Here is a 9,305-nt window from a genome sequence, read left to right on the forward strand (position 1 = left end):
TTTAACGCATCCATCCTTTGTGTTCATCTAGACTTGTTTTGTTTTATTACTTCCATCTATTTATCAATAACTGAAAAAATATTTCTAAATGAACTTGTATTTTTTCTTTGTTGTTAAAATCAGGACGATGTTGCGCCCAACCGGCTCGGCTCGCCCCGGTTCACCTGAGTCATCGGCTAGACCTCAAGTGAGCCATCGGCTCGGTTCGGCGTTGCTCAGGTGAGCCATCGGCTCGGTTGGAGTGAGCCATCGGCTCGGCTCGGTTCGGCCCAAATGAGCCGAGGGCTCGAGCCGGCTCGGTTTGGTGAGCTATTCGCTCGGATTACTTATCGGCTCGGCTCGGTGGTGACTGAGCCGTGAGCCGAGCCTCTCGAGCCGTTGGCAACACTAACTCGATGGCGCTTAGGTCTGCAGACTTCGCAGGTCAAGGTAAAAAGCACACCCAGCAGAGCACGTTGGGTTACCCTGGATACATGAAGACGCGCATCGTAGTGCTAGATGTTGACCCGAAAAGTGTCCAGATAAATCCGAAAGACAAGACTGGCGACATAACGAACGCACGGCGCAATATACATATTCCTTAAATGAAAATCGAAAGCTAATGAGCTAATATATTAGGTTTATTCTCCGACGCCACAACGGCAACTACGTTTCCTATCTAATGAGTGCAAAAATACACTATTTTTTTTTTTTTATAAATTTTTCTATGGGTCTGCACGTCTACAGACACACACGCGGCTGTCGCTGATACCACAGACCTCCATTGACCTCTCCACTGCAGCCTATCTCGACAGCTCCTGAGACGTTCTTGGCGATAGTCAGGTACACTTGCAAAGTTCAAATCTTCCCCAACCGTCTTCCTTTGTACTCAGGCAGAAAATTTACCCTAACTGCATTCTTAAATAATACTCCGAACAAGCCATAAACGGCACGAGTGTGATGTCGACGGAACGCGTTATTGCCATCGCTAAAATTATAATAAAAATGGATGCATTTGCTAATATTTATTAATATAAACAAAAGTATCACTAACATTTTAAAAAAAAAAAAACTAAAATTGTCCTCTTAACGTAATACAACATATTACATACGGAGCTATAAAGGCCAAACAACGTATTGACTACGTTTGTATTCCAGTTTTCGGTGCGAGAGGGCTTCAAAAAGTAACATCGCTCCCTTTTCCAGTAGGCCAACTGGAAGATGATCCACAACTAGAAGAACTTGTTGAAATATCCCTCTCATGTAACAAAGAAACATATAGGCCTAGTTTACTTCAATGTTGTTTCGCTTCCTTTAAAGCCGCCTGAGGGACATTTGGCATCGCAGACCCTATCAGAGGCATTAGTGGTAGCAAATCGTGACTCTACCCCAGCAATCGTCTAGTGTTCTTTCGCTTACACTAAACATGGAGGTACGGTGGCTCTCATAAAGCACATGAATCCCGCCCTATGCGGCATGACGTTCATTAATATCCCGAGGCGTCCCCAGTGCATCTTAGGGACAGCGGTGCCACGTCTAATTTGGAAACCCTGTTTCCTGTCAGGCGCGCACCCACGCGGAAGCCATCGGATCCGGACCCCTCCCCCAAAAACTTCGTAACTTGACATACACCTGTACACTTTCTTAATAAAACCTATACATGTTTAGCAGAAAAATGATTAAAGGACAAAATTTGATTTTACACTTCAATCGTACTTTCTTTTCTTTATTTATTAAGTTTTACGTTTCTTTTTCTGAGGATATAGGTGGCTGTAGTTACTAATCACTTACAGTTTTCTCAGGTGTACAGTAACACTGGTTCTATACTACATAGACGAAGTATCTGTAGTATTGACCACTCCCAACAATAATTTCTGGGTGCTCCCCATCATGTAAACAACCCATTCAATAGTTATAAGTCAAGACCCACGTGAATGTCAATTCTAGAAAACGACCAGCCCATTTCTCGTAATCCTAGTTATACGGTCACGCTGGAAGTCACTTAATTGCACAACAGATGTTTCCTGGCATAGTTGTAGCATTCCAAACACGGACTGTGATGCACAACTACACTTGGGTTGTTCGTCGACCTTCAAAATACTAGCAGCATGTCTTGTACAAACATAGTGAACACCCTGCCTTCTACGGTGGTCGGTGTGCTAGGATCTTCAAATTAAGATAAGCATGCCGTCTACAGTTAAAACTTAGTTCGAACCGCACGAAGAAATAAATGAATAACTAAAAATTTTCAGTTTAATATCCCATAATTATGCTCTTTAGGCTAAAAAAGACGAAGATTAAGGCAAATGAATGATGATGGAAAAGTTGAGAATGAGAATGTGGGAGGAAACGGGTATCCGAAGAAACCCACGCACATGATGTTTTCCACCACGAACTTACTTGGTCGGTGATCGAATCAGGAATTCCATGCAACAGAGGTAAGCGCTCTACCACTGAGCCACCGTGCCCCCCCCTCAAGAATAAATAAATATGATAAAACAATCAGATTTTCAATAATTAATGAAATGATGTTAAAGTTGAGTTGATTTTGAGTTTAACGTCCCTTTCAGTAGCAAGGTTATACGAGACGTGGACCTACTGATTAACCTCGAATCTGGACCACATGAGCTTCCGCCAGGAATAGAATCCGGGTCTCCCACGCGAAAGGCGCGTACGCTAACCGCTTAGCCTCCAATGAGCTGTGATGTGAGAGGAAGCAAACGAAGCTTGTGAAGAGCTATGGTGTTTCAGCACAGAGCAGCAGAAAATCGAACCCGCGATTAAGTATCAAATATTAATACTTGTCCGCTGTACCAAAGATACAATTGTTTCACTGAATATGATGCAGCAGACAGTATTATACTTACCCTGCAATTAGGGAACTTCAAACCCATTTATCTGGTATTCCCATTATGATCTTTGTTTATATATATACATTTAGCGCCCCTTTTCAGCACCTTACATGAAACAGGGACCTATAATTTATAAGGTGGAATCCAAAATCACCGTAATGCTATCAATACTTTCCCACCGAAAATATTACCCAGGACATTGTGAATTAAAAGCTCACGTGTTAGTAGGCAAGCGAGGATGCAATTTTCATTCAGAGTTTCATCCGTTTTCCTTACGCAACACGAATCAAATGTAGGACTCATGGCACCGCACTAGTAGTGCGCTCACCTCCTATTTTTGAGGATCATGTTCAGCCTCAGCGCAGGTTGAGTTCACGATGAATAACACTGTCCCCGCGGTATTTTCAAGTTCTCCCATCTACTCCCCCCTTAGTTACTTTCGTATCACTATTAATATGATCATCATTCACTTTCTCTAGCATACAAAAAGTTGAAATAAAATTCCAGTTCAATGTGTTTTATAATACAAATGACGATATCGTGCTTTAAATGAGAGAATATTGGCTATTTTTACAAACAATGTTTTGCATCGGATGTCACTCTTCAGAAAACTTATCCCTTGATTTAGTGCTAGTGCGCACCTTTAGGTGCACGGGATTCCGAGCTCGATATCTGGTGCAGGACCATATTGATCGCATTACAGTGGAATGGGTTCTGCCTTAAACTATAAGCCCATGTTTCATATAGCCACAGTGCTGTAAAGGCGCGTTAAGTTTCAACAAACAAACAAACAAAAATCAGTGGACCAACCAGATTATTATACCTACTAGCCGAACCTGCGCTATTTACACAGCGTACAGATCTAATATGAACATGAATCTGCTTCCCACTTCTCGCTATATCTATGTAAGTCTCTTTACAAACACAAGTAAAGGACAGGAAGACTCTTAAAGGGAGTGAATTGCTATAGACGAGCATATAAATATAGTATTTTAACATTTAGAATGTTGGGAGAGTTTGTATCAAACTTGGATAAGTAATAGATGATGCCAAATGCAAATATTTTTCTTTCCGTATTTGAGTACGCCTCATTGTGGGTCCACAACCCTTCGAAGTAGCCAGCTTGCAATAGGCTTTGTCATTCAGAATAAAGCAAAGCGCCTGAAATGTCCATCAACCCGCTATACGTAGCTCCTCTACTGGTTGCCTTTCACAAGGATATCAACCTAGTTGCAATATTAAACTAATAGGGCCAAAACAACGCCTACAATGTGAAATAGAAAAATAAAGACAGGTTTGTTTGAAAAATTGAATAAGAACTAGCAAATCTGCACAAAATTTGAAAAAGACCAGCCAAAACGGCACGTTTCTAGCACTTGTGGTTTTTGAGAGCTCATTGTCGAAAGTATTGGCCACAAACATATAAACTTCCCTATCATTTGAATACAGATACTATTCAACATAGGTCTACATTTCAGATGCTCCTTGTATTTATTTACGACGATTTGTCATACCTGAATTTTACAGACAAGCAAACAAGTACGTTCTAACATTTCTACCTCATGTTATCGGAATTTCAACGCGACACTTTATGGAGACACAAAAGAGAAAATTAAAGTTTCACTTACCTGAATCTGCTAATGTATTCCTGACGACACAACACAACAAACACAGAACTCCACACAACATATGCATATTCACCATTTTGCTCCAAGCAAAATGTTCTTTATATTGACAGTCAAGTAGTAAGCACAAACAGAAACGGACCACAACGAGAACAGAACAACTTGTTCACAATTGTTTAATTATATTTTTACAAAAGTGTACTCGAAACGACTGCAAAAACAGTTACGGACACACCTTGTTTCTAAACAGTAATAGTCACAGAAAAAACACACAACATATAAAAAATCGTCCATGAGAAGGTCAGTTGCAGTTGCCCCAATCCGGATTTTAACGTGAAGACCCTGAAAAGAGAAACAAAAATATTACACCGCAAATCTTATCCAAACCTGGAATACACATAAATACTACATACTTATCAGCTACTGTAAAACGTTAACATCGGTGTCTTCCGAAAATGGAGCGTTGAATGGCGCATTTTGAGTATTTCCTTTAAAACAAATGCAAGACGCACATTTGCAATAAATAAATAAATAAATAAATAAATAAATAAAACGTAGCCCTACGTCACACTTAATGCAAATTACTATCTAGCACACGAATTCCTTAAAAAGCGTCAAACTATGAGCACAACAATTTTGTTTTAATTTCAAAGTTTGCTATTCTCTCAGGTAATACACTCCATACAATTCGCTATATATATTTCAAGGGTTAGAAAGGATTTCCTATTACTAAGACGTTTCCATGCCTTCCGTTAAGCAAAAACATCACGCGCAAAATAGTTTGTAGTTGTAAACCACTGTAATACGTTTGATGCGGGACGCACGGTGGCTCACTGATACAGTCCTTCGGTCCACGGCCAAGTGAGTTTGCACTGGGCAACATCGTGCCGTGGGTTTTCTCGCGATACTCTCGTTTCCTCTCACATTCTCATTCCACTAATTCTTCCAACACCATTCATTTACCTTAATTATCCATTTCTGTTAGTTTAAAAGGCATAAAAGTAAAACGATAAACCAAAATATTTCATTTTGAATATCTTTGCCGCTCCGTCACCGGCAATCAAACCCAAGAGCTTGTGCACGAGACACACGCGCTAGCTACCAGAGCAAGGGAGAGAGGGCGTATATATGTCTTAAGTGTTATATAGTAGATTAAGAGGGCAACTTACATTTTTTTCATAATCATTAACTAGCGCATCTTACCTCAGATTATATATAAAATAAAAATTCACATCTAAATCCCTGAGGGGGGAGACTTCCACTTTATTGATCGTCAATCTAAGTACGATCTAGAAACGTACTCACTACTAACAGGTCACGATTCTTATCCAGTAATAATACACCGATATTAATTGAGCATGGGATACCGACATTACTATATATGTATCACACAGACAGAACGCAACACAGGTATAATGTGTTACTAAAGAATACGATCCTTAGTCTTATATCATTCTAACACAAATCAGAACAGTAAAGCAATACCACAAGATGAAGCAACTTACATGAGTGACAGAAAAACAAAGTATGTACTGTATACTCTTAAACTGCATACCTCTAATATATATATATATGAAGAGAAGGTTAATGTAAACCAATGCTGCACACATTCTTTATAGTGGGTAGAACACCTTCATGCCTACCGTAACGCGTCTTTAACGCGGGAGACTCGTGCTCTAAGCCCGGTGAGACCTCATATGGTTAGGATCACATTTTAAGCTGTAGGTGTACGTCTCAAATAGCGTCGGTAAATACTAATCCAACAATCGTCATAGGGACTCACAGATCCAATCCCAATGCAGTCCGAAAATTTTCCGCTCTTTACATCACGCAGAATACCGGACTGATAATTTGAATTAAGGGCCGGACTGCTTTCTTCTCCATGAAGAATCATATGGGATTTATTAATGCTGAAAAACAACCTTGAAAAGCATCATCTACAAATTACAAACTGAATCAATGAATGATATCCAAGATAAAGGGAACAGACAAATATTCCGCAATTTAAATCAGGAGAAACTAACTTGTTCATTGTTACAAAGTTTTTTTTTTTTTTTTTTTTTTTTTTGTAAGATAAAAGTTAAAGGCTCTTTATGGGTATTTATTGATTTCTTTTTAAATATTTCTTGGCTTACTTTAAAAGTAATTTTAATTAGACAAAGCAGCCAAGGCCAAGGAGTATTAGTTCATATAAAAAGATAAATGCCGGTCATTTGTTCTATGAATATATGTTTACAAATGATCAGCGTAGAAATTAGAGTATTATGATCAGAATTAAGGAAAACCATACAATAATAATAATAATAATAATAATAATAATAATAATAATAATAATAATAATAATAATAATAATAATAATAATAATAATAATAATAATAATAATAAAAGCGTGTAGAAATTACAAGTTTAACAATTATTCAATAACCAATAACACTCTATAAGAAAAATTATCTTCTGACTTTTTTAAAACTGATACTATGTAGTCCAGTACTATCCAATTCTTCCCTATCACATAAAAAACAGCGCATTTTACGGTGTATCTATAGAACGTCAGTCTGCGTCTGATCTGTGAAACTCTGTTGAATGGAAAAAGAAATACTACAATCTAGAACATATCCCAAGAAAACAAGAGCGAGCTGGTCAATCCCACCTCATGGATATTACCCGACCAACCGCTAGAGAATTACATATCACCGGCCACAACGCTTCAAGCTTCAATAACTGATCTATTGGATCGTGACAATATCAAACAAGAGTTGTTCATTTCTGCTCGATTATCTTTTTTCTAACAATTTTCATGTCAGCAATCACGGACTAACTAACATATGCAGTTTTGAACGAAACCTTTGACAGTTTTGAACGTGTGACGAATTGCTGCTTCTGACTTCTACCTTCTCTACTGCAAACGCCTATACGGCCAACCTCTCGTATACTTCAACCCGCAAAAGCTTCAATGGATAATTTAATATTCGCATTAGAATCAGATATCAAGTGTGTTACAGACTAAAAAATTCTTAGAAATGAAATTTTTAAATCTTGCTTTGACAAATGAACGACACAGCGTTACGAATCTGTAACAAACAAATAAAAAAAAAATAGAAAGTCTGAGTAATCACAATTTTCAAAATGTTCAGAAAACTTCATCTTCACGTTCCATTTGTTAGCGATAGATCATAACCACTTCCTGTTATCGTAGACAAACACAAAACTTTGAACTTATTGAGCACAATGAGAATTTTGGATTAGAGCTTAGTGTCGGCAGCGGGGTTACATGACATGTTAATCTAGAGCTTAACGTGGAATCCGAATTACATGAGCTTCCACCGGGAATTGAACTCGGGTCCCCCACGCCGAAGACGCGGACGCTAACCATATAATTATGAGCGAGCTACACTCAACGGGAACTATTATTATTTCCTACTAGCAATTTTGAAAACTGTTTAATTCCTATATAACACGAAAACTGATATTACATGCGTCACTGTTGACCCGACAACGAAAGATCTTTGTTCAATTCAGGTTGTGAAATTTTCTTATGAATGAACGAAAAACGTACCGGTACGCAACTTTTAGACAAAATCATACTTGACTAAAATGTGATGTTGCTCCCACAAAGATAAATTAAATTACTACCAATTATCCAAATATAGAATAATGTAAATACGAATTTTGTACAAATGTTTAGACTGGATTCATCTTTTGAATCAACTACCGGTAGATTAATTGAATACACAACTTTAAGACGTCCAATATTATCATAAATATACGTAAAAATACCACATTTTAGAATAAAGTAATTTTAAAAGTAAAATATTATAGTTTCCTGTTATGTGCTTAAATGTACTGTCCTTACAACTACATACGTGTGGACTTTGTAACTAAAATGCATTATGTAGGAACTTGTAGCTTCTTAAATAAAATATCCACTTGGCACTAGGTCAAAAAACGTAATGTGTATGAACACTTGTATTGTGTTTATGTGAATACGGTAGTACATATAAACAAATGAGCACTATTTACCGGGTGTTTGAGTCTCTCCTCGTGAGTGTTGTTAAGGAATCAGCTGCTCGCTAGCAAGGTCAATCACTGACGCCAATGGCAACATCTACTTGCAGACGAAAACTATCCACTATATCACGAGTCGAAGTGAACTTGCTGAGAAATAGTAACAACAATGGGTTCCAATAAATACAAACACTCGTCTCTATCACTCCACAAACATCTATTTGCTAGCTGGTGTGCCATTGCTGCCTCGGCCGTCGGCCACACACAAAGTGCATCAACTCATCTCTACGCTGCTCAATTTTCTTTGCAACCGGCACGTAAACATTCGATAGATGGTAGCACCAATCGAGGAAGCGCATGTGCTATCAAGTGACAATTGACTGTGCCGTTCCGCCACTCAGAATGCGACAACATATTTCTTGTTATTTCTCTCTTTTCTTTTCCCCTCCTTTTTTCAAAATTCTCTGAATGGAAGAAACTGCCTTTTCAGTCAATCTATAGCCCTATGACACTTTTAAAATCACCAATGCGATTAAAACTGAATATTTAAAAATTCAGTATAAAAATGTAGATCTTAATAAGATGCTTATAGCAATGTTTTCACATAAAACACGATCATACTTATCGGCATGATGCATTTTGTACTTATATTCGAATCTATTCCGTATGTGCAAATTAAAGGGGGTTAAAGAGAGGATAACATATCCTCCCTGAAGTGTAACATATTCTGATCTGGCGATCCCTCGTGGCTATATGGATAGCGTACGTGCATTTAGCGTGGGAGACCCGGGTTCATTTCCCGGCAGAAGCCCATATGGTTCGGATTCCATGTTAAGCTCTAGAT

At 38.3% G+C, this 9,305-nt stretch overlaps 1 long non-coding RNA gene across 3 annotated transcripts in view; it reads right to left on the reverse strand.

Annotated features, from left to right (window-relative positions):
• The window catches only part of LOC145688276 (uncharacterized), a 458,780-nt gene extending 450,021 nt beyond the window's left edge, over window positions 1-8,759 (reverse strand). For all 3 annotated transcript variants that reach the window (XR_014131865.1, XR_014131863.1, XR_014131864.1), the window contains exons 1-2: window positions 8,477-8,759; window positions 4,460-4,798 (exon numbers count right to left, since the gene is read on the reverse strand). This is a non-coding gene — a long non-coding RNA (uncharacterized LOC145688276). The remainder of the gene's footprint in view (window positions 1-4,459; window positions 4,799-8,476) is intronic.
• Between the last annotated feature and the right edge of the window lie 546 nt (window positions 8,760-9,305).

Source organism: Thermobia domestica, chromosome 6, assembly GCF_964235325.1.
Source record: "Thermobia domestica chromosome 6, izTheDome1.hap1.1, whole genome shotgun sequence".
NCBI lineage: Eukaryota > Metazoa > Arthropoda > Insecta > Zygentoma > Lepismatidae > Thermobia > Thermobia domestica.